The sequence below is a fragment of the Schistocerca piceifrons genome, chromosome 6, assembly GCF_021461385.2.
Source record: "Schistocerca piceifrons isolate TAMUIC-IGC-003096 chromosome 6, iqSchPice1.1, whole genome shotgun sequence".
NCBI classification, from domain to species: domain Eukaryota; kingdom Metazoa; phylum Arthropoda; class Insecta; order Orthoptera; family Acrididae; genus Schistocerca; species Schistocerca piceifrons.
This window is the reverse complement of record NC_060143.1, coordinates 111,290,531-111,317,670: the sequence shown is the minus strand read 5'-3', so window position 1 is coordinate 111,317,670 and position 27,140 is coordinate 111,290,531. Positions and strand designations below refer to the sequence as shown.

The 27,140-nt window shown below is 40.8% G+C and overlaps 2 non-coding genes across 2 annotated transcripts; one reads left to right on the top strand and one right to left on the bottom strand.

The window, feature by feature from the left end:
- Positions 1–15,688: 15,688 nt before the first annotated feature.
- Trnat-ugu lies at positions 15,689–15,762 on the bottom strand. The gene has a single exon. It is a non-coding gene; the product is annotated as a tRNA-Thr (tRNA).
- A 218-nt stretch (positions 15,763–15,980) lies between these two features.
- On the top strand, positions 15,981–16,054 carry Trnat-ugu. The gene has a single exon. It is a non-coding gene; the product is annotated as a tRNA-Thr (tRNA).
- Positions 16,055–27,140: the final 11,086 nt, after the last annotated feature.

Genomic DNA, 27,140 nt, shown 5'->3' with positions numbered 1-27,140 from the left:
GCTGGTGGGGTATTGCGGGAAATCGAGGTGACAGGAGGATGCCAGCAAGTATAATTCGCGTCTCGCAAACTACAGCATCTGTTTTAGAGCAGATTCCCAATGTACGGATCTATAATACGAAGAAAATAGTAGAAACCATAGGAAACACCACTCCACGCCCTCCGGCCAACCAGACGACACATAAAGACTTAAACTGGAAAATAGTCTGGTCAAATTTTGCAGACAAATCCCTAAGTTCGCGGTTGCGCTCCGCTGCTTATACGTTTATACATGATTTAATCGCAATAGCTGCGCGACGCCGCAAAAGAAAGCTGACTAGTTAACAATGCTGCCCACACTGTGGATTAATTGACACTGCCATTCACCGAACTGTAGGCTGCACCAAAATTACAGATCTATGGAAGTGGATAAAGTTTAAAGCGACAAGATTGTTATCAGTGAATGTTAATGAAATCAACAGCAAGAAATTACGGTACATGGACGTTAAAGCATTTCCAGCGTCCAAGACGAGAACACTCACATGGTTTATATATTCTTTCCTCTACTACGTCTTTAACGAGGGAGGAGAGTGAGTACGTGACTTTCAACAACACATCGTTCGTGAAAAACAAGCAATTCTCACCAAGCCACGGACAAGAGAAAAGTTTTTAAAATTCATCCACCTTCTCTAAAAATAACATGAGAACAAAGGCCACTTACCGCAAACGAAAGTTATGAGTCCAACGTAACCATTGCCAAATGAAACGCGCATCTCAGATGTACTACCAATAGATACTAATTTCTACATTTCAACAATTTAATACTCTAGAACTTTAACTGTGTTGTCGTTCGGACAAAAACAAAAAAAAAAAAAAAAACAATATCAACTTTATACGTTTCTGTGGTCTCACCACACACAGCAACTGTGTTCCAGTGGAATTCACACTCATGAAGAGAGAAATTTACTTTAATTACATATATTGACGAGTGACTTTAGTTTCATCACACAGGAAGTAGAATTTTTCTTACTTTACTTCAGTTCGATATATTCCAGAGGGGAAGAAATGTTTCTTAACCACAATTCAACAATTCTAGGAGTCACATTACTTTGAGTTTCCTGAATGGCAAAGAAGCCAGGCCGATGAAGGGCTAAATCGAGAGTTGGGAAAAAATAAAAAAGCCTCACACCCCGTCTTCGCAGCTTTATCGTCTCCTACCTTCCAAAATTCACAGAAGCTCTCCTGCGATGCCCGAGAACTAGCACTCCTGGAAGAAAGGATCTTGCGGAGACATTACTTAGCCACAGCCTGGGGGATGTTTCCAGAATGAGATTTTCACTCTGCAGCGGAGTGTGCGTTGACATGAAACTTCGTGAGTCGTGCTTGGGTAGCCCAGATGGTCGAGCAAGTCGGCGTAGCGCAGCGGTAAAGATTCGCGGCTACCACGGTGGAGGTACCATGTTAGAAACCCACTCGTGTACTTTTATGCTGGCACGGTAGCTCAGTGTGTTACTGCCCTCTGTAATAAAAAAAAAGCTGAGTTACTGGATCAACGATAAACTTGAACAAGCGTCATGGGACGTCCTCTCGGAACAAATAGAACGAACAATCACGAAAAAAAAAGTGTTAGAGCACTTGCCCACGGAAGGCAAAGGTCCCGTGTTCGAGTCTCTGTCCGGCACACAGTTTTAATTTGCCAGGAAGCTTCATAACCACTTCTTTCCCAATACAAGTTCTACATGAGGAAGCTGTTGAAGTGAATTTTTTTAAAAAATTTACTTTTCTGACACTGTGATAATGTAGTGTTCAGGAAGGCAGAAGATGTCTATCTGTTCGGAGATGTCTAAATTTTCCTAGCAGACAAGAAGCTCTTCTGCCTTACTGCTCAGTCCTCTAGTATCCACATGAAATGAGCTAATATTACTTTTCTGCTCATTCTTAAATATTCTATGATGTTCTGTTACTTCTTTTACAACAGGCTGCCTGAATCCGGACTTCACCTTAAAAAAGTTAACCCTCTGTCACCATTGACTACAGGAATTTTGCTTTGTGTGATGGTAAGCCCTCCTTCCTTGAGCCCCCTCCCTCCTGCCCCCTGTATATATTTTCTGCAAGAAGTTCAGTCAACCTGTTTTTCACTCTCTCATTTAGGTGTTGGCTGTGTACAGTATATACCCATCCCCGAATTGTAGCAACAGGCACTGCCTCATTTCAGTCAACAGCAGTCTATCAGAGACCATGTTCACGTGGCTCACAGCAGTGTCCACACATGGATGGTCATGGCACTGCAGTACCTCCACAAAACTTTTTCGTCCACGTCACTCCCTAATGCTCTAATTTCTATCTTTTGCCGGGCTGCTCCCTGGTCCGCCTACTGTGATCCCCTAATCCTCTTTGTCAAAATCCTTACACAAGTTCCCCATATCCTCTGTCACATGACTGAGGCTACCACTTGGGTTGACAGCACTTCTCAGCTGGCTCCTATAATTTGCCATGTACCATCTGGTCTACATTCCTACTATGGCTACTACTTAGCAGCAAGAGCCTTTTTTTCTAATCTGTTTTGCTGTCGATCAACAATTAGTTTCTTAACAAGAAGTCTGCTGCACCTGCTGTGACCTACAGCTGGATGAGGCTCTTCCCCTCCTATTCCAGGTAGGAAGTTAAAGTTATTGGATACTGGAACCTCAAATGTAGCTTAGATGTTGAAGATCTTGTCGCCATTCACGCATTACTTGTGACCGTCACGCAATCTTCCCCCCTTCACAATTTCTAGTTTAAATTTCGCGTAATCTGGCTAAATCTGAAGGGCTTGTTTCCTGTTGAGAGTTTCTCTTGTCTTGTCAGAGTCTAGAGTTTCATGGGAGAGACACGATGAGTTTCCCATTTAATTCACAACTGCAATCGCCCTCATGGAACTCCAACCCACAATCTTCACATACGAATCCCTGTCTGGATACCCTACAGCAAAAACCATACTACCACCCATTGCAATATAGATTTAACAGTTAAAAATACAACTAACTCAGTTGACACACTTCACGTACATGAATTTTCGCTGTTTATGAACTACAAAAATTAGGCGTACATATTGTAGCTCCAGGTTTATGATACAACGCCACAGCACTCACCTACTTGCAGTGCATGTTAATTAACTAATTCGCAATAAAATCTAACTTTTAATCACCACTTATCACGAGTATTACTTGATACTTGACTGTGTTTACTACAGGCCTGCTTCACGTGCTACGTTTTTGTGTTATAATTTAAGTATGAAACCGCAAAACAAGAAAGTTTCAATTACGCAGATGAAGGAAATACAAAGCGACGCAGCTACACATGAAATACGTTACAACCAACCATTTTTCCACATGAAAATTGCCTGTTTTTCATTAATAACACAGATGTAACTACAGACGGGCACCAGTGTTGTCAAACTTTCCAATATGGTGTTCGGATAAAGGTGTTAAGATTGATGAGAGATGTGGAGGGCTACAAACGTTAAACAGACAGTTAGGCAGATATAGGGTATGGAAATCCCTGCGCTTGTATGAAGGTAACCAGGATAGCTATGTATAAGACGGTGAAATATGTTCAAAAAGACGAAAATCACAGGTGTATCGTACGCAGACCTTCATCAGGGGCTCCGAGTACCGTGAAATTTCGCGGGAAAGTCGTCACAGGATAACGTCTTGCAAACCGGAGCAGCGTGTTCACCACACTGTAGGTTATCGTGGAGTGTTACTTGTAGACTTCTCACTGTGGGAAAGTAATTTATATTTGTCTCATTTACGATTAAAGATTGGAGGAATTCTCAAACTTTCGGGATAATGAGCCTAGGAAGTTCACCTTCTGGCTATCTAATTAGCAGTTCTCATCAACTATCGCGGAAAATACACATTTAAGAAGACGCAAGGTCCTCAGAAACACGCAACATTGACCGCAGACATCAGTATTGTTAGGCGCCAGTTAAGTTATTTTGAAAAATACAGTAGTTTTATTACTGTTTCGTGCAGACCGCTGACAAGCTGCGTGAGACGTTGGAGGTTCCCTCCGTCGCCGCATGCGGCACGCCTCATCCTGGCATGAAGGACGCAATTAATGAACATCCAGGAAAACAAACAGAGATGACTTCTCGGTACCAGACAATAGTAATAGGTACCCACTGGTGCTGTATGATGGGAAACCGAAGATTTCCCGGAATCTGAAGGTCACTGGAAAGTCCACCAACTAAATTGCTTTCATGTTTTAGTGCTTCGTATTGAAACCGAATTCTCCATAATACAACTTCTTCTCCACTACCTCCAAATGTTCATACAATTTATGCTCAGTACGCGTATTTTCAAGATTACCTTGTCAAATACCTTGCCACAAAGTAAAGGGGTAACCTGTAACACGCAGTCGATATTCGGAAACACAACGGCCGCTTCCTGTCCGTTAGCAGCTGTTAACTAAATTTCTGTCAGATCGCTGATAATAATTTTAGGTATTGTGAGTGATAGATATAAGAGACAAAGTTCCCTGTTGGAACTAAACTGTTTGGTAGATATTTATGTGACCTACAATATACGTAGCGAATGAAATAACTAGTGGCTGTGGCTCTGAGCACTATGGGACTTAACATCTATGGTCATCAGTCCCCTAGAACTACTTAAGCCTAACTAACCTAACGACATCACACAACACCAAATAACTAGTGTGCTGGCTGTTTTACATCCCTTAAACAGAAGGTCGTCTCTCAACAGAAAAAAAACAGTCTATTACTTAAGAAATCGGTAATAAACCCAGTAACGTTGTATGCATGCCACATATGAGGACATGTTGTATCTAAACACGTTAACAAACTTCGGATTATCCCATATAAGACATTTCGAATAATATTACATGCTTCATAGTTAGAAAGAAACTCAGCAGTCCACAATGACTTAAAAATTAAAAGAGTTACAGAAAAGGTTCGATCCATATCTGAGTGCTTTTATGACAAACTTCCCATATCGAGGACAGTGGACACCCATTCCAGGATATCACGTATGATCGCTGCATATTACATGAAATGGACAAGATGTTGGACCTATACGAAGAACAAGAAATTTTCGATCATGGCACAGTACATGGTAACATGTTGCTAAATTATAAGCTAGAAAGTGACAGTGTACATTTCTCCAATGTGGAATGCTTGTTTTATTAAAACAAGGAGTTAACTGAAAGAAATAGTCTTAATATTAGCGAATAAACAAGAATAGTAAGTAATCATATCAATTAATATGTGCCATGACATAAATATGCTTATGTTAAAAATATGGTATTTTCGTTGTTTATAATATATTAGCAATTAAAATAAATCCATCTTAGCACTTATGAGTCTTTGAAATGTAAACACCCGAATATGAAAGGACGAAGTGGTGGTGTATTTTTTACTGTGCTCTGTGTGCCAGACAAATTTCCATCAAAACTGTAAGTAAAGACACCAGTAAAATTATTAATAGATACAATTCGCTTAAGATATGCACTGAAGATATAAATGAAGCTTTTTGTAAGTTGTTAACTTTTGGTACATAGCCTCAGTGGCACTCTCAGAAAATCACCCTCACCATACTTCAGGTTAATGTACCCGTAATTGTAATGCCCCTGATGAAGGAAGCATGTTGCCGAAACATGTTGAGCTAATAAATACTATTAAAAAGTGACTGAAGCAGTAAAAGTTATTTCATAAATTTATAGTACGGTTGTTGATCTCATGTGATCCTATACAACGTGGATAAATTTGAGTTGAACGACGTTTATGATTATCTCTCTGGGAGCCTACGATCTGCATCCGGAAAGTGAAACCAAGTCAAGCGGTGTAGCGGTAGGATACTGAGTTCGTATTAGTAAGGGCTGTGGTTCAAATCCCCGTCATTCTATCCAGCATAAAGTTTACCATCGTTTCCCTACATTGCTTAAGTCAAATGCTAGGATAGTTTCTTTGAAACCGACGTGGTCGATTTCCTTCCCCACTTTGGACTCGTTTTCCGTTCCGTTCCGTTGTCGTCGGCGGGTTGTTAAGCCCTACCTTCCTTCCTTTTCGTTGCATGAGGTGGACGAAATATTTTTACTGAGTCAGTCACTATTTTGGTTTTACGTGCTCTTCAGCCAGCGCCTTTACCTTGAATTATGTTCAGATTGTTGTGCTTTCTGTAGTTATGTACCGTCATAGGAAGAGTCACAGCCAGTAAAGGCGCCTGATGATGAGGGCGTGGTCTCGAAACTTGAGTTAGCAATCAAGCAGTTAATAATATTTCCTTTGGTGCAGCACGTGGGACACGATCACCTTTCTACAGACCGTAGTTCTCGTTGGTACGTGGTCAATTTGGGTTCCGTATTTGTTGAAAAGCGAAACAAAAAAATTTTCGCCTAACTTTACCTACTTGGTAAAGAAGTATGGCAGAGTAGTGGTGGTTATCGATTATTTATGCATCAAAGTATTTCAATGAAACGATGTAGATGTGTTTGGTTTCTGAGATAGATCTGATGATAGAATGCGTATTCAGGAATTGTTATCTATGTTGCATGAGCAATCAGCATCAATAAAATGCAGTATGAGGAAGTCTGTAGTCGTTCACGCAATAAAAAAATTATTGAGTAACAATGAAAACTATGAGTCGATACGACAGTGAGAACAGAAAGAAAACTTTAGTCAGAGAGCGGTGGGTCACAAGCCTCCAGAAACTACTGAAACATGTTTCAAAGTTGAGCAACAAAACACTATGTTTGAAAAGAATTTACGACGAAGCCGAACAATTTCTGAGAACAGGAACTATACCTGCAGTGGTTTCAAAAGTTTATTGGTGCTTTCTAGTACTCTGAAGGCATTCCACAAGAAACAAAGACATGAACTCACGAGAAATGACACTCATAATAATAGTTTCTGAAATTGAGCTGTGTTTACTGTCGTTAGAGCTGTCAAGGTAAATTGAAAAAGTCCGCAAATTGCTTCTGTTTCTACCATTACAGTTGTATTAAAGCTGTGCTTTTTGCTTTCCAAGCTAAACAACATTCATTGTGTCATACTCTGCATCATACGGGAAAATCTTGCAAGTTCCAGAAAGACCTTCAGCAAGGAGACGTGTATCTACTTTGCGCTTTTATCACGTCGTTTTCAGTTGTAAACTGACGGCGCAGAAATTCTACTGCGTTTAATACTCGACACTTAGAACTATAAAATGGCAGAATAAACAGGTCAGGAACCTCATTTTTGATGATTAAAACAGACCAGCTCATAGGATTTATTTTTAACATGAGACTACATGTTCATCTTTAGCGGTACACTAAGTATCGACAAATCACGTGAAGAATCATTAACACGTATACTGAAAACACTCGTAGGTACACGTATACTAATACATGCCTTATGCTTTTAGAAAGAAACAGTTGCCAACCACATGGACATCAGAAGAATAATTGTATGTCACCTCCATTTCATAGCCACCACGGTCTTTATTACATCTACTCCAGGTAGCTCTTCGATCCATTTGTTTGTACTCGTGTTTCGCTAACTAATGACCAAAACGAATCTCTCTCCATTGCTTGCTGAACAATTCTCAGTTTCAGAATAGATTTCGCATTAGTTGTTTTCGTCTCACTGTCGTACGTTAAGACTGGACACACACTGATTTTAACACCTGTTGCAGGATCAGTTTTGAAAATCATACTTAGTTTTCCAACAACTCTCCACAAAAGTTTTACTATCAGTTTATTGCTGCTACTATTCATTCAATCACTCTAAGTGCCATTGAGTGTGTAGGAATTTGGATTCACATTATTAGAGCGGTCAACTATAAAATCGACGGGACTCATCACGGTTTTCCGAACAGATCTGATGCATATACACTTCTGAGGTTTGGCTCCGGATAACATTGCGCAATTCCGACAATATTTCATCGAAGCAACTGTTCGACATCTTCAGGTGGTGGTTGTGGCTCTGTTCACTGCTGTAAGCTGAGACTAGTGCTACGCGCAGTTTCAAGGGGTCAAGAGCAGGAATTACGCACGCGCGGTGACACGCTCACGGCTAGAGGAAAGTAGAGTTCATAATGCTCCCGCCGGAAGCCGAAGAGTCCGCTCGTGTGCAGCGGGTAGTGATTGTGCTGCCGTACGCTGTTGCGGTTAAAAGCTGAACTCACTCTCTGCAGTACGATGAGTCGGCTCAGAAATCAAGATTCTTGTTCCTCCTACTTTGATTTAATGACAGCGAGTGCTGAATTTCAGGCAGTGCTTGCGAGGGAAGTGGCCTATCAAACTTGTATATGAACAAGTAACGAAGAAGGTAGGAAGAGAAAGAAGATTATTGGAAGTGATAATAAAGAGGACAAAACCTTGGCTGGGACACCGACTGGATAGGAATTGTCTGCAGCAAAGAATTATGAAGAGAAAAATGGAAGGAATGAAAGGGAGAGATAGGAAGAGAATTGGCGTGATGGATGACATTAGAACATGATGGGGAGCCTTCAGTTGCAATCTGTTAAAAGGCGGATACACTGAAGAAGAAGAAGGTTACAGGTGGAGAAAGGTAATACACACTGTTCTGGTATACTGAGATGTTCTTTGGATGATTTGATCAAGATGGGCTCATTATTTACAATAGTATGTGGGGATTTTATTCGTAAATGATATTCTGACCTACATGGTTTAAGGAAGATTTTCAATAAGTATTCATTTCAAGCCATACTGAGTGATTACAGATAGGAGGGATCATCCTCTTGCACGCTTTTGGCTATACGTTGAGAGCATACAAACTCGTATATAATTTTTGGACAGGTTCTTGATCAATGATTCCCTTCTGTTCGATGTTTAAATAAACAAATAATGCAACACACATTTCTGGTGCGTCTGCATTAAGTAAGTGTGTGTGTCTGCGACTGTTTCATTAAACATTTGTGGTGCGATCGCGTTTCTGATTTATTTTCTGGGCCGTAAAATTTTCATATATTACAGCATAGCTCAGTAGTTCACGGCTTTACGCAACTGCTCATGGTAGTAGTTCGTTTCTGTTCAACAAAACACACGCCTTACAGGGTCACACCTGCTTACAAGAAATGTCGTCGAACAGACGCACACGACTGTAGACCTATATTGCTGACGTCAGTCTGTCGTACAGTTTTGGAACACCCTTTGTTTTTGTGTATTATGAAATTTGTTGAGACCGCAAATCTACTTCTACTACATATTCCGCTAGCGACTATATGAGATGTGTCGGAGAGTGCAGTGTATGAGTACTAATCATTTCCTTTCCAGTTCACTCGCTTCCGCATGAACCCTAACTTCTCACAACTTATCCCGTACGCGAAATTTGCGTCAGCAGCAGTGGCATCGTCTGCAGTCTGCTGTAGCTGCGTGTCCTCTAAATTTTTTCACCAGTGTTCCGCAAAAAGATCGTCGTCTTTCCTCCAGGGATTATCAGTTGAGCTCACCAAGCATCTCTGTAACATTAAAGCAATGACAGCCCTCGGTCGCAAAAATCAAGTCCTTTTGACCTAGGTTTCGGCCACTACTAAAAGTGCCTTCATCAGAAATAAAACATTTAAACTGGCATGTCACGTATAAAATAAATATCAAGCTACTGCATCTGGACATGTGTGAGCAGCCCATAGTGGCTTGTCCTCTATGTTTTCCGTTATGAGTGAAACGTTCCCGTCTCCTCTATATCTCTTTTGTTACGCAACCTTCCATTCTACAATAACCTATGAGACCTTCCCTTAGGATTTCTATCTCTTGCTTAATAATAACAAATGAAATCTTCTCTTCGAAATTAATTCTCTTTCTCAATAATAATAAGTGCAATCTTCGCATACAAATTTAAATGCTGCTTATTAAAAGTGATTTGCTGATTATTTCTACGAAACATGGAATGTGTCGTCGTTGTGGCCCTCAGTCGTTACCTGCAATAACCCAAAACTGTTCCTTACCTTTTTTACTGTTACTGGATTGCCATCTGACTGCTACATCGAACTGCGACATGAATATACTTTGTTTTACTATACTCTATTAGCTGCTGATGGGCTGTCATAGTAAGTGGCTGTATTTATTACCAAAGCTGACGTTATTCTTTAATTAGTTTGATTGAAGTTACGTAATTCATAGTTAAACTTTTTCTTGACAACAATAAAATTTTGCAAAGTTTTACGTTGACGGTTTTTGGAATGGATTATAATCAGTAATGCAATATTGCTGGCAAAAGTTAATTATATCATGAAAACGATTCTTCAAATATTTACTATCGGTAATGAAATGATTGTACAAACTTTCAAATGGGACTTACTATTTACAATAATCTTACAACTAGCACTGCGCAAACATACCTTCAGTAGTCTTGAGTTTCTAAAAAAAAAAAAAATCAATAATATTAGTTCCTCTCATGATAATAGTTAGCTGATGTCTCTGTACATCCGCTTATAATCTCTTGTAAATCATAGCTGGTGGCTGGCAGGCACACCGCTCCTCTCAACCTCTCGCTTCAGACCTGCTATCGACTCGCTTCACATCTCGCTTGCTACTGACTTCCTACAAACGGTAAAGTCGGTCTCTCCTGCCAACAATGCTTTCTTGTGCAGACAGTCCCTACTACCGTTACAAAATGTATCAACATGCGGTCTTTCCCGCTCTTTTCTTAAAATGTATCCATACGCGGTCTATCCCGCCAACAATACAATACAATACCAATGTGCGGTCTCTCCTGCCAACAATACTTTGGTGCAGACATTCCCTGCGACCACAGTTATTTCCAAAATGACAAATATTAATTATTCCTACTTAATCCTATTAATAAAATATAAACATCTTTCATAAATTGTGGTTTGACAATAGACAATAGAAATGTACATGTCTTACATGACTAAAGCTTTATCGCTTGATATTTATTTTATACGTGACATGCCAGTTTAAATGTCCTTGCATGCTCGTTCCATTTCATATCGCTTTACAATGTTACGCTTCAATGTTTAACGGACATTACTTTGTCAATCAGGAGACTACTGTATTCGAATATTGCACCATTGTTTCTCCTATTCGTCTTGGAACTCTTCCATTAGGTCCGTGTTTGCCTAGAAAACGGTAATATAAGAAAACTGAGTCCGCCTTGATGCAAAACACCTTGTTATTCGTTTATTTCTTCCTACAGGAAACATACACATACACAAACAACAGAGGCCTCAAAAACACAGGAGACATAATAGAGAAAATTAGGAATGTCAACATCCCCTCAACAGCAAAACTGGTATCTTCTCTCATAACATCCATGTACACAAACATACCCACAGAAGAAACTATAAACATTGTAGAACAACAGCTAAAATGCAAGAAATTCCCAAATGTACAAATAAATGAGATCACGTCCATTCTTAGGCTAATCACAGAACAAAACTACTTCACTTTCAACAACAACTTCTACTTGCAACAAGAGGGGCTTCCCATGGTGTCCCCCATCAGTGGAACATTAGCCAACATTTTCTTGGACCATGTAGAGAACACAATATTCAATAACATTGTAAAACAAGGAGGGTACAAAATAATCTACTAGTAACGATATGTGGATGACATAATCTGTCTTGTAGATGAAATACATAACAGGATAGAAGAGCTACACAGTACGCGAGTACACGAATAGCCAAGTAATAGCTCAGTACACACCAAATAACTGGTTTTCCACAACACTACCACACCCCCAAGTATATATTGCTGACATACGAAGTTCACCTTTTATTATTTTGTTTACTAACAGCCGCTCACATGTTTGCAGATCACATGATGTTTGTTAAGTAAAAAACGGCAACAGAAACAAAAATCGCACAGAAAATATGTCGCAGACATAAACATGCTGTAACATAAAATAAATAAGGTAGTATAAAAGTGTCCATATGAAAACTATATTTTAAAACACGAACAGTAAAAATGTAATAACGTGCTACGTAAAAATGTAATAACGTTTGGGAGAATAAATAAATAAACGAATAACAAGGTGCTTTGCATCAAGGCGGACTCAGTTTTCTTATAATACTGTCTGCATTACCTTACGTTTTTCTACGTTTATAGCAAGATGGCATTCATCACATGAAATAGAAAGTACAAGTCATTCTGTATTTTACTGCAGTCACTCAACTGTTGCGCGAAGCCCAGCTCGGCCTGTTCGCCCGAGAGGTCCCTGAAGGCAAGAGTGATTGTGAAGTTATCTGGGCTAGGGGAAATAAAGTTAATTGTGGGGTGTTATTACCGGCCACTAGGTTCCACCGTGACTATTCTAGAATCATTCAAAGGGAGTCAACATTCTGTATCGCAGAACTACCCGGATCATGCTATATTAGTCGGAGGCGACTTCAACCTACCTAGTATAGACTGGGATGTCTATGGATTCATTACAGATGGTACAGACAAGCCGTCGTGTGAATTACTTTTGAACACATTATCAGAAAACTGTCTTGAGCAGCTAAATCGACAGCCAACGTGTAATGGAAATATTTGAGATCTGGTAGCCACGGACAGACCAGACCTCATCGACGGTGTCAATGTTGAGACAGGGATTAGTGATCATGATGTTGTCATTACGACTACGGTTACGAAAGTTAAAAAGTCGGTCAAGAAGGCTAGGAGAGTATTCTTACTAGAAAGAGCAGATAAGCAGTTGTTAGCATCCCACTTAGTAAGTGAATCGACTTCATTTACTTCCGGTACGTTGGACTCGGAAGAATTATGGGCAAATTTTAAACACGTTGTAAATCACGCATTGGACAAGTATGTACCGAAAAAGTGGGTTGCGCATGGAAAAGACCCACCGTGGTTTAACAGCGCAATTCGGAGAATGCTCAGGAAGCAAAGGCAGTTGCACTCGCGGTACAAGAAAGATCGGGAGACGAGGACAGGCAAAAGTTAGTAGAGATTCGTGCTGCTGTAAAAAGAGCGATGCGCGCGAAGCATACAACCACTACCACCGTCATATCTTAGCATAAGATCTTGCTGAAAACCCAAGGAAATTCTGGTCTTACGTAAAATCGGTAAGCGAGTCGAAGGCTTCCATCCAGTCACTCACTGATCAGTCTGGCCTGGCAACGGAAGACAGCAAAACGAAAGCTGAAATTTTAAATTTAGCGTTTGAGAAATCTTTCACGCAGGAGGATCGTACAAACATACCGCCGTTTGAGTCTCGTCCAGATTCCCGTATGGAGGACGTAGTGATAGACATCCGTGGGGTTGTGAAGCAGCTGAATGGGTTGAAAATAAATAAATCACCAGGTCCTGATGAGATTCCAATTCGGTTTTACAGAGAGTACTCTACTGCACTGGTTCCTTACTTAGCTTGCATTTATCGCGAATCTCTTCCCCAACGTAAAATCCCGAGCGAATGGAAAAAAGCGCAGGTGACGCCTGTATATAAGAAGGGTAGAAGGACGGATCCTGAAAATTACAGACCAATATCCTTAACATCGGTTTGTTGCAGGATTCTCGAACATATTCTCAGTTCGAATATAACGAATTTCCTTGAGACAGAGAAGTTGCTGTCCATGCATCAGCATGGCTTTAGAAAGCATCGCTCCTGCGAAACGCAACTCGCCCTTTTTTCACATGATATCTCGCGAACCATGGATGAAGGATATCAGACGGATGCCATATTCCTTGACTTCCGGAAAGCGTTTGACTCGGTGCCCCACTGCAGACTCCTACATAAGGTACGAGCATATGGGATTGGTTCCCAAGTATGTGAGTGGCTCGAAGACTTCTTAAGTAATAGAACCCAGTACGTTGTCCTCGATGGTGAGTGTTAATCGGAGGTGAGGGTATCATCTGGAGTGCCCCAGGGAAGTGTGGTAGGTCCGCTGTTGTTTTCTATCTGCATAAATGATCTTTTGGATAGGATGGATAGCAATGTGCGGCTGTTTGCTGATGATGCTGTGGTGTACGGGAAGGTGTCGTCGTTGAGTGACTGTAGGAGGATACAAGATGACTTGGACAGGATTTTTGATTGGTGTAAAGAATGGCAGCTAACTCTAAATATAGATAAATGTAAATTAATGCAGATGAATAGGAAAAGAATCTTGTAATGTTTGAATACTCCATTAGTAGTGTAGCGCTTGACACAGTCACGTCGATTAAATATTTGGGCCTAACATTGCAGAGCGATATGATGTGGGACAAGCATGTAATGACAGCTGTGAGGAAGGCGGATAGTCGTCTTCGGTTCATTGGTAGAATTTTGGGAAAATGTGGTTCATCTGTAAAGGAGACCGCTTATAAAACACTAATACGACCTATTCTTGAGTATTGCTCGAGAGTTTGGGATCCCTATCAGGTCGGATTGAGGGAGGACATAGACGCAATTCAGAGGCGGGCTGCTAGATTTGTTACTGGTAGGAATGATCATCACACGAGTGTTACGGAAATGCTTCAGGAACTCGGGTGGGAGTCTCTAGAGGAAAGGAGGCGTCCTTTTCGTTAATCGCTACTGAGGAACTTTAGAGAACCACCATTTGAGGCTGACTGCAGTACAGTTTTACTGCCGCGAACTTACATTTCGCGGAAAGACCACAAAGATAAGATAAGAGAGATTAGGGCTCGTACAGAGGCACATAGGCAGTCATTTTTCCCTCGTTCTGTTTGGGAGTGGAACAAGAAGAGAAGATGCTAGTTTTGGTACGAGGTACCCTCCGCCACGCACCGTATGGTGGATTGCGGAGTATGTATGTAGATGTAGATGTAGATGTAAACACCAGGGCCCCGGACGTCCTGCGGCAGCTCCAGCCCGTATCTCCCGCAGACGGCTTTGTGGTCCGCCGCTACCGCATTTCCGGAGCGCAGTTTTATCTGCGCCTGCCACAGCGGTGGGGCGGCTAGCAGGTGCGGCGGTACGGCGTCGCGAGCCCCCGGCCAGCCTAGCGCCGGTCCGGCGCGTCGCCAAGTCCAAGGTGAGGCGTTACGTAAGCGGGAGCCAGAGCACGCACTGGCTGCGTGCAGCGCCATCCCATCCCAGTGCGGCGCCGCGCCGCTTCCGGATCTGCAGAGGCAGTCAGCCAGTGCCAGCGCAGCGCAGCCAACGGCGCGGCAGTCGGACAGGTGCTCTTCTCATGAGCACTGTGTCAACGCAGCTGGAGAAACGAGCACAGAGTTTTTTAACCAAATGAGATTTAAACACAGCTTCCGTCCTAAATATCTGGGCTCTATGCTGAATAGCACTTTACCCTGTGCAGAATACGTTAAGAATGTTGATCACGATGTAAAGATCTGATATAATGTTATCAGAAAATTGTCTGGTAGTTCTTGGGGTGCAGATGCGTCCACATCGCGAACAGCAACAACACCTGTAGTCTTCACCACTGCAACATAGTGTGCTCCGGTCCGGCAAGCTAGTCACCATACCAACACGGCAGACGCGCAGTTCCAGAAAACCAACCGTACAAAACCACCGGTAGATTAAGGTCTACTCAGATCCCGTAGCTCTCCGTCATCAGTAACATTGCTCCTCAAAAGCTAAGACGAAAAAAAATAACGATTAAAGACTGAGAAAAATGATGTACATAGAACATGTAAAAGATTTAGCTGTTCAAGATGTATGAAGATAGTAACTCTTCTCGAAAGAACAGGAACATTGATTACCGTGCAGCTTCTCTAGAATAAATGATAATTATTTGAAACCCTCAGCTGCCGACAGGTGTTGTTGACATACCTTGATGGGGACAGCTGAAAATGTGTGCCCCGACCGGGAGTCGAACCCGGGATCTCCTGCTTACATGGCAGACGCTCTATCCAGCTGAGCCATCGAGGACACAGATGAATAGCGCGACTGCAGGGGCTTATCCCTTGCACACTTCCCGTGAGACCCACATTCCCAACTGTCCACAATCTACATACGTAATGTTGCTAATAAAAGGATGAGCAAAGTATCTACTAACATTACGTATGTAGATTGTGGACAGTTGGGAATGTGGGTCTCACGGGAAGTGTGCAAGGGAAAAGTCCCGGCAGTCGCGCTATTCATCTGTGTCCTCGATGGCTCAGATGGATAGAGCGTCTGCCATGTAAGCAGGAGATCCCGGGTTCGACTCCCGGTCGGGGCACACATTTACAGCTGTCTCGAAGGTATGTCAACAACACCTGTCGTCAGCTGAGGGTTTCAGAATGGTTGATATGGCTCTGAGCACTATGGGACTTAACTTCTGAGGTCATCAGTCAGTCCCCTTGGACTTAGAACTACTTAAACCTAACTAACCTTAGGACATCACATTACCAATTACTATGGCAGGAGAGGGCGCTGGGGCGTGACATATGAGGAACAATGCCAACCTATAGGAGGAAACCATGCATACTGTAGCTATGGCTGCATAGTACAGCGCGAATTAGACCGCAGTTTCGGTAGCAAAGTATTATTGAATAAATTATCTCAAGCATGGAAACCATGCATTTCAGGACATATGTCCATCAGACCTTTTTTGTTCCGTATCTTCTCATCTATCAATCCCTAGTGTTTCTACACGGTGGAAAAAAATCACCCTGTATAATTTGCAAGAGGCGCACTCAAGTGCAGTATAAGATACTGTGATTCGATTTCATTTATTATGCGTATGTCGCACTTAAGTGCAATTTAATAACATATATTCCAAAAAGTTTCTAACATTACAGCCTTGCGGTACTATTACTCCTTCAAGAATGTATACTGCAGAGAAATTGCTTAGTCACAGTCTGTTTACATAATTAAAATGGTTCAAATGGCTCTGAGCACTATGGGACTTAACTTCTAAGGTCATCAGTCCCCTAGAACGTAGAACTACTTAAACCTAACTAACCTAAGGACATCACACACATCCATGCCCGGGTAGGATTCGAACCTCCGTCCGTAGAGGTCGCGCGGTTCCAGACTGTAGCGCCTAGAACCGCTCGGCTGAGGGTTTCAATTAATTACCATTTGTTCAAGATGTACTTATGAATTTACCAAATACACGCTTGAAATCACGGAAGCAAATACGGAACAACAGCTGTGAAAGAAGACAGGACACCCTTAACATAACAGACACGTAGGAAAAGGAGTGGGAGAATTCTGTAAGTAATCATCATCTCGTAACTAATCCCAAGGATTCAGCTTCCCAAGAGAAATTGGACTAGTCTTAACCGTATTCGAAGCTACCACACAGGATACATGACCAAGCTTTGTAAATGGGAACTTGTGGACAGCATAGGCTGCGATAACGGAGCATGTGGGCCGACTCTGGACCATATCATACAAGTGTTCCCCAATAAGAAAATACGATGGCTCTGCTGAGGAAGTCACTCCTCATGCTACCAAGTGGATACACAATTTCGTCACTGATGTGTGGTCAACAACTAATTATGCATGCTAGTATTTTAATTCTGTAGGTTTGTTGTGTGATACTCCTAGCGCCCCTTATATTCTTTTATATGTGTTGCACATTTGTTTTCCTCTTTACTATTGTATTTACATTTGCATGTGTGCTGCTGCCATGTGCCATAAGATAAATGAGATAAATAAATATACGAGGGTCGGAACTTTAATAGTGGCAATTATTTATTTACAGCTCGTACATAATAGATACGTGTTTCAATGTTTTATTGACCTTCAAAATAGTCACCAGCATTGTGTGTAACCCGTTGCCAGCGATGTGGAAGTAATAGGATACTCTTAGCAGTGCCAGTTGTGTTGACAGTTCGAGGAGCGCGGTCTATTGCCCGATGAAGTTGTAGCAGTTCTGAAGCGAATGCCGTGAAGTGTTTCCTCCAGTTTAGAAAGCGAGTTGAACTCACGAGGGCTTAAGTCAGAGGAGTGCCGTAGGTGGTATAGCACTTAGCAGCCCCATCAGTAAAAAAGATCAGTAACAGCTTGCACTGTACGTGCTTGAGCATTGTCCTCCAATACGGTGGTCAGGTCCTGCAAAAGTGTCGTCACTTCTGTCTCTATGCTGTTTATTTTTCGAACACAACCTACGACCAGCTTAGGGACAGAAGTGATGACACTTTCTGCAGGACCTGACAATCATTTTGCAGGACAACGCTCAAGCATGTTCAGTGCAAGCTGTTACTGATTTGTTTGACTGGTGGGGCTGCTAAAGTGCTACACCACCTACTGCACTCCCCTGACTTAAGCCCTCGTGAGTTCAACTCGATTTCTAAACTGAAAGAAACACTTCACGGCATTCGCTTCAGAACTGCTACAAATTCGTCGGGCAATAGACCGCACCGCTCGAACTGTCAACACAACTGACACTGCTAAGAGTATCCTACGACTTCCACATCCCTGGCAATGGGTTATACACAATGCTGGTGACTACTTTAAAGGTCAGCAAAATTTTAAATACTTATCTATTTTGTACGAGCTGTAAATAAATAGTTGCCACTATTAAAGTTCCAACCCCGGTATAACGAAAAATCCCTGTGTACGTATCGTTTGTAATTGAAATGAACCTCACGACGTGGTACAAATAAAACATTAAAATACACTTCCAAGTAAAAAGGGTTGTTTCAGGCTAAGCAAATGTTTGAAAAGCACACAGTGGTAGTATAAGTTCGGTACAGCACTATCCCAAGGATAGCGAGTGCGGGAACTGTCGTACGCTAGGCTTGACAGCACCTGTGTCTAAGTTGCTGGCCAGAATGGAATGCAAAAGAATGAAACAGAAGATTCAAGATATATTGGATAACGATCAGTTTGGCAAGGTATAGGAGCAAGACGGACAGTTATCACGTTAGGTTTGAAAATGGAAACATTTATGAAAAGTCAGCAGGCTTTCATATGATTAGTATAGGAGAAACTTTCGACAATTCTAAACATTCTGCGTGGTGTCTGTTTGTTCTATATAGTGTCTCCCTACCACTTTCGCGCTACGACGCTCTGAGCGTGTTTTTTAGGGAATTGACTAGTTTGAACCTGGGACCTGTTGCTGGTAAGGAGACGCTAGACCACACATGACATGTAGAATTCAGAAGAGTTCAGTGAGACTAACGATGACATAACCAAATACTTAATGATTTCAGCGTCAGCTCCACTGCACTCCCTGTAAAAGAATCTTAATACTAACTAAATTTAGTGGAAGGGGTTCAAGGCTTTCCTATTTTTAGTTAGCTGGTAAAATAACGTCGAAAGAGCAGTTAAGTTTACTATTGGAAATTTTATTCTACTCACAAAACATCGTTTATAAATTGCACTATTGATAAAAGGAAATGTTTTAATACAGGATGGTAAAAACTAACTGCATTCAACAAAAATGTGAACGAATATTCCCTGAATGGGTTTCCAAGTTCTACAATGGATCGAAGGATGACCTATGCCATATCACATCTATAATCTAGGTTTAAATTAAGTTTCACAAAAGAGAAAACTATCAAAATGGTCTACAGTGACCCTCAATTATCTTTAATTACTTATCTAACATGTCGTAAATTACAGTGGCTGATGTGGCTTCTCAATAACTATATAACAGAAAAATCTCAATAACTATATATACAGAAAAATCATTGCGTTTCAGATTTTTACTTCAAGTGGCAAATGTGAACATCATGAGCTTTAATTGACGATCGACACTAGTATTACGTAAAGAGGGGATGTAACAGATGAGACTTCTGCAGCTCTGAGTGAAGCCTTATGCGCTCAAAAATGCGGCATCGCGTGCGCTCATTACCTTGTCGGTGTTCGTCAGGGGGCGGCGGCCAGCACAGCTCCGCTCACCTCGCTGTCTCAGAAGCAACTCTCTCCTAACTTCTCCTTACTACAATTTACCGAAGTTGGTTTAAAAAAAACTATGTGGCTGTGTTTTCATCTGACCAATCAGGGTCTCAATGTTAACGTTAAGCTCTGCCTACAAAAATTCTGTCTATCCAATGAGAAACGTTATACTTTTCGTGGTGGGGCAATGTTTTTAAAGTTTGCAACATAACAGAGACGAGAAAAAATCTCACGCTAAAATTTGCATCTGGTGTGGTCCTTTTAGCGTTATCGTAAGATCTATACTGTTCTTCTGGAGGGCTCTATCTTTTAACATGGGCTGGGGGGTGGTCCTGATGTAACAGAGACGCGAAAAAGTCTCACGCTAAAACTTGCGGGTGGTGTGGCCCTTTTTGTGTTATTGTAAGATCTATACTGTTCTTCTGGAGGGATCTAGCTTTTAACATGGGCTGGGGGGTGGTCCTAACGTAACAGAGACGCGAAAAAGTCTCACGCTAAAAACTTGCGGGTGGTGTGGTCATAGCGGTTAGCTGGCCACGTGGGTGTCCGTCCCTTATCGTAGGGCCTTCTCTCTTAACACGGTTCTGCTCTCGGCTTCTGTTCTCGTTTATCCCTTCGGAACTGCGTCTGTCTCACGGTGGGAAGGTATGACATGCATTTAGGCATTCTTGTGTTAGTCTGTGGTATTCCATTTGCTCACTCGTTACTCGTATTACTTTGGTTAATTTAATGCCACGATTTATTCGGAGCTATGTGACATACTACTGGATTTGCTTATCATGTCAGGGTTTTCATGGAAGGTGTTGGATTTGCCTGACACCTTACATATCACCACCCTTCGAACTTAATTTTTGCACTGAAGTTAGGCAATGATTGTATCGTTGTCTAAGTCAGTCAAAAATTATTGGTTTATCTAAATTATGTTGCCTACTGTTCAGCCACGTTATTCTGGTTCTATGCTAGTTTGTATTACTAATTTATATTTTTATATTCTTCCACATTTTTCTTAAAAATGACAAGAGAAAAATATTTTTGTGCTATTATTAATTTTTAATTATTTTCTTTCTTTATTTAAGTGTGAAGTTTGTTTTTTAAGAAGTTTGTTATCGAAAGTGAGGAGTCTTTCACATCGATTTTCTTAGAAATATTGTTTTTATAAATGTAGTAATTAAGTAAAATCTATTCCTAACACATTTTCTAAATATCATGTACAAGTAAAATGTTTTTGTTTCTAGACACTCATTTCAACATTGTTACACTAAAAAATAAGAATTATTTTCAAGAATTGCTTTGACAAAGAAATATACATATACAAGTATTGAGATATTATCCTAACAAATGGTACAAATGTTAAAAAAAAGGGAAAACATCCAACAAGATAATTTTTATTCTATGTTTTTATAAGGAGAAAATAAGTAAAATATAGTTCCTTTATTCTTATGAGGAGAAAATAAGTGGCATATAGTTTTAGTGTTTATTATGCCTTACTTTTGTTCTTTATATAGTGTCCATTTCAGAACTAATGACTTATTTTTATCGATAGTCTATTTTTTTATTTAAGTCCATAGTCAATGACTGTTATTTTGTAGTTTATTAGCTGTCCGGTATGCTTAACTTATTTAGTTTTTCACACGTTTCTTTTGCACAATTCCTACATCACATAATTTGATTTCACACATTCATTCACACAATCCTATGAATGTTTAAGCATGAGGTTGGCGAATGTTTTTGCACGAAGGTGATGGACTTGAGCGAGATGGATGTGGGGAAGTATTTGATGTACAGCTTCGTTCATCGTTCCTCGTTGGCTTTGCAAGTGTGTGTTGCTCTTGTGGAGGTCCCATAATGGAATGGAGCTGTGAGTGCAGAATCTCTTGGTTTACTGGCTTTGTATGTGTAAAAGTCATCGTTATGTGTCGCTGAAAGCGGTCGTTTTTCGTTGTAATACTTCGCAGACGACTAGTTTACAATAGGATAGGGATTTCGGAAGGTATGTCGTCTATTCTTCACCCATCTTCTTTCTTGGTTTCAATCTTGCGAATCTTCAACTTCTGTTCTTCCTGCTTTTTCTCTGCTTCTTACTTGCTTCTTGGTTCTTCCCTGGGCAGGATATGGAAATATTTATTGATAACTAGTCGCTTTGAAGTTTTCCTCTTAGTAACAGTGTGATAAATTGTTTGGGCGAGTCATTTTTACTTTGTGGTCGTTTTCTTCAGTTTCGTGCATCAGCGTGCTGTTTAATAGCGGTAGTGTGACTTTTACACATATTTTTTTGCCAGTGGTGGCTTGCCCTGGCGGTCTTCTCGTCGGGCCGTTTTTTTGCTCGCTCCGCTGAGTGGGGGGCTGGGAGACCCTTCTGGCATTCGGCATCCCGTCTCTGCAGGGCTCTGTCACTGTGCGGCTCTGTGTTCGTTCCAGCAGGGTTCTGCGTAGCGGTTAGATTTATTGCCCACTTCAGTTACAAGGGCCTTCTGTTGGTCTCGCTGTCCTTTCCCTTCTCTCGATGCTTCTGCCTTGTAGGAATTTTGTCTTGCTAATTACGTCCTTTTCTTTCTTGATACTTCTCGCGTTCCAACTTGTGGATCGTTGCATCTGGTCTTTGCTGGAGTTTTTACAATGGTTTTTACAAAAGTTTTACTTATAATCATCTAACATATGTCTAGTACCTACATTGTTTTATGCCTTCTTAAAAAGCTTTACAAATTTCGGCGCCCTTTCCATGTTACAATTCTAAGATGTTTTGAGTCTTAACTTATACAAGAAACCTCAAATTCGTTTTTTATTTTTGTGTAGTGTCGTGGTGTATAGCATTTTAGTATTTCATACTGTTAGACTATCTACGCTTTATCCCTTCACCTTAATCTATGGTACTATTGGTGTTATTATTGAAACTACTTTCTTTTTCCCACCTTCCTCTCTCTTCATTCCTCTTTCTCCTGACGATGTTATCTGCAACATAATCTTGAAATATTGTGCTGATTATTTACCAGTAATAAAATTAATCTTCAAACTTGTACTGAAAGTGTTTAATACTGCCAGTCTTAGGTAAAAATACCTCTGCTTTATCTTGTAAAATACCCTCTAATTTTTTTTACTGTGTTCTGAAATACCTTGAACTTCTTGCAATTTTTCGTCGATTTCTTTATGGACTTCTAACACGAGTTGAGGCGATTCCCCCTTTTGCGCATACCATTCTAATTCTTCATCCTCTTTATCTTGCATCATTCTTAATTGTTTGTTTATAACTGGTATTTCTTCTAATTTTAGCTTTTGCTCAAAGAGAAGTGTGACATTCCCGAATGTTATGCTACCTTTCCCTGTATCTATTATCGCTCGTCTCTCATTTAAAAAATTTGCACCTATAATCAAATCTACAGTTAGTTTATAGGTATAATCACGAAGTTGGCTTCGATCTTTTGACCTTGGCACGAAAGAGTTAACCTTGTTTGTCTCGTAACTTCCGCAGCATTGTTTCTAATAGGACCTCTTACTTTATTCTTACTTGTTTTCAGAACTGGCAATTCCTCATTGGCATTACACTGCATGAATAAATTTTCGGAGATCGCAGTCAGTTCACTTCCGCTATCAATTACAATATTGACTGGGATATGCCTTACCATGGCCTTCACAATTGGTTGAATTTGAAAGGGCTGGTTCTGTTCTTCTTCTTCTTGCATCAACGAATCCCCCACTGAATCATACATGAGTCTTTTCAGTAATTTCCCTTGTGAATTTGAACTTTCTGTAGGATAAGCTTTGACTGCTACTTCTCTCTCTTTTATTTCCTCTTCTCTATTTCTTCCTTCATTTACGCTTTCTTCAACATCCTCTATTTTATCCTCATCCTCGTCTATCTTCTCCTTCTTCATCGCTACTTCCACATAATCGCATCTAAATGCTCTAATTATCGCTTCATAGTTTCCTTCATTATATACGTTGGGTTGCGTGCCCACTCGTAACTTATTTTCAACTTCTGTCGACTGCGCATTATCCTCATTGAATTCCCTTTCCCTGGTTTCCATCTCAAATAGCTCTGCAATACTCATTACTTCGTCCTTTCCTCCTCCATTCGTTGTGCATGCCTCTGGTAATTCATCTTCCTCGTCAGTATTCTCCCAATTAATTTCGTCCCAAAACGATATTGTTATTTTCTTGTCTTCGTTTTCATCTGGTCCCTGCGGATTTGTTTCTTCCTTCTTCTCTTCTCGTGATAAGGTATTTACTTCTCTGTTCAAGGTGCTGCAATTGTCCTGGGTCGGTGCGTCATTCTCTTTGGCATGGGCGCTTAGCTGTCAATTCGAACGTTTATCGGGGTTTGGTGGTCTTACCTCCACCTCTTCCATCTTTATTCTCTTTTCTTGTTCAACTTGTTGATAGTGGTTTCTTTGTTGATAATTTGTCGGTCTATTGGTTCTCCAGTACCCGTTCCGGTTGTCGTTATTCCCTCTGTAATAGTTGTTGCCGTTCCTGGGTGAATTATAGATATTGCCATATTCTCTTCTAAATCCATAACCGGTTCTTTGTTGAAATCTATTGTCGTTTCTTGGTGCGAAGTTATCACATGGTTCGTAATTATTGCTTCTTCGTACTGTGTCTTGTGGATTCCACTGCTTTTTGCTTTCATTTTCACGTGCGCTTCGTCTTTTTCTTCCGTCATCTTCCGAAAATATGAACTCTAGTTCCCTTAGAATACCTTTAAATGCTTCGACGTCATTGCCTCCGCGACCTACTAATGATTGCTGGTATTTCAATGGTAACTTCATCGCGCATAATTTAATCAACTCTCCATCACTGTATGGTACATCTAAGCATTGATTTTTCTTTGCCATTAATTCGAAAAATTTCACGGGACTCTTCTCTCCTGAATTTTCAAAATATGGGTTCTGTAATAATTCGTACTTCACTCTGTTCGGTGCTTCGCTGGACCAATATCGTGAGAGAAACTTCTCTCTGAAATCTTCGTACGATCGGCTTGTCGCTGCAACATTCTGCATGGTTTCTGCGACTGTTCCTGACATGTGTGCACATATAAAGTCTAATTTGTGTGCTAGCGTCCAGTGTTCTGGTAATCCTACTCGGAATTGATCAATAAAAGTTCGTGGATGTAATGAGTTTCCTTCTCGAAAGTGATGAAATTTTCTGACTGTGAGGAAATGACCGTTGTCGTACTTTGTCATAGTTCCATATGAAATTCGCGATCCTTCGCCACTTTTGTTTCTGATCATTTCTCCCGTCGTTCTTTCCGGTTGTGGTAGATCCATTGGATATTGTCCACTGTAACTTTCGCCTGCCCTTGCGTAGTATCGTTGGAGTGGTACGCAATAATTTTCTTCCATCGGTTGTGAACGTGTAGGTGAATGCATTGCACTGTACTCTTCGCAACCTGGCTTTCAATTATCAGATATTGGTTCGGTATCTTGTCTGGCTAACCTTGCTGCTTCATTGCACGATCCAAACTGTCTTGAAACATACATTTGTGGTTCCGCATGTTTTTGTGATGACGTTTGTTCATCAAGAATTTCGAAACGTGTTTGTTGTTGTGCAGGCTGTCTGATTTCACTTATGTTACTTTCCGCCTGTGATTGGAATCGCAAATGTGTAATATCTTCGTTAACTGCTTGTTTTTCCGGTGCTGTTACAGATACGGATGTGGTTGTAGACTCTGTGCTTGTTCGATCCTGTTCACTACGCTCTTCAATGGTTTGCAATAACTCTGTTCGCAATTTCTGAAACTGTCGCTTCGTTTGCGCTTTTATTTTGACTATGCGGTTATCATATCTTTTCAGCGCTGCTTTCGTGATACGTTTGTGTAACACACTGTTTTCAACAATTTCACGCGCTGTACCTGCTGCTTGTCTAGTAATTTCGTTTATCTGTTTCTCTAGTTTCTTGACTTCTCCCTGGGTGTTGTTACGTAATGTTTTGATCTCGTCCTGAATGTCATTACGCAATGTTTGTACGTCCGCTTGTACCTTGTCAATGTCTGTTCTCAATTGATTGTGACCTGTTATTAAGTTTCCTATCACTTCTCGAGATTATTTTGCCTCGTCTTCAATATGATTTAGGTGTAACTGAATTTTTTTGTTTTGTTCTTTAATCTCACGCATTTGTCTCGTGTTTTCTGCAATTTGTTTCGTCGTTTCTGCATTTTGTTTCGTCATTTCTGCATTCTGAATTTTAATTTGTTTCGCAATTTCCTTATTTTGTCTTGTCATGGTTTCCGTCATTAATTGTAATAATTCTGCCAGATTGGTGGGTCCTATTGCGTTTTCTACCGATGTCCTACGCTCTGTGTTTCGCCCAAGTGTTGGTTCGCAACCGATTGCATTGAACTGTGCTGTGACACGTTTCTGCTCGCATTCCTTGTACTCTGTGGTGAGGGACCTCTGATTATTTGTACTATGGGTTCTACGTATTCAAGACGCAAGTTAGAATCCTCATCGACTGTCTCTACTTCCGTGCTCCTCTGTCGCATGCTGACCTAGGTTTTCTGTGCCTTGACGTACATTATCCTCGTTATGGTGCGTTATATGTCCTATTTCTCGCGATACTGCATCGTCTGTTGTACTGTCCTCTATTCTCTGTTCATTTTCAAGCTGGGTCTCTACCTCAATTCGGTCAAGGTCTCGATCTGCCATTGCTAATCTTTCCGAATCCCTCATTTTCTGTTTTAAAAGCAATTCACGCGCCCTACTTCGAGTCAACATGCGCTCATACGATCTCACGCGTTTCATAAACTTTTTGTTCACACGACTTGACACTACCAAGACTGACAATCCATTCATTTACTTGTTGGGTCAGAACCAACTCTTCAACGATGTATCCGCCACCTGTGCGCTTGCATTGGAGAGAAAACTTAATTCTATCAATTTTTAAAATTCATAACTTAATTATGCTATTGTCTCTGCTAGAATGTCTCTATTCAATACTTTATTACTATCTATCGCTGTAGCTACGGTTTTCGACTATTTATAACGTTCAAAAAAAATTTTTATTACGAAAATTTTTCAACAAGATATTTTTCTGACCTAGTTAGGCATGTGGTCGACCGTCAATCATGGTATTTTACCATCCTGGCCGGGTCGCCATTTTCTAAACATTCTGCATGGTGTCTGTTTGTTCTATATCGTGTCTCCCTACCACTTTCGCACAACGACGCTCTGAGCGTGTTTTTTAGGGAATTGACTAGTTTGAACCTGGGACCTGTTGCTGGTAAGGAGACGCCAGACCACACATGACATGTAGAATTCAGAAGAGTTCAGTGAGACTAACGATGATATAACCAAATACTTAATGATTTCAGCATCAGCTCCACTGCTCTCCCTGTAAAAGAATCTTAATACTAACTAAATTTAGTGGAAGGGGTTCAAGGCATTCCTATTTTTAGTTAGCTGGTAAAATAACGTCGAAAAAGCAGTTAAGTTTACCATTGGAAATTTTATTCTACTCACAAAACATTGTATATAAATTGC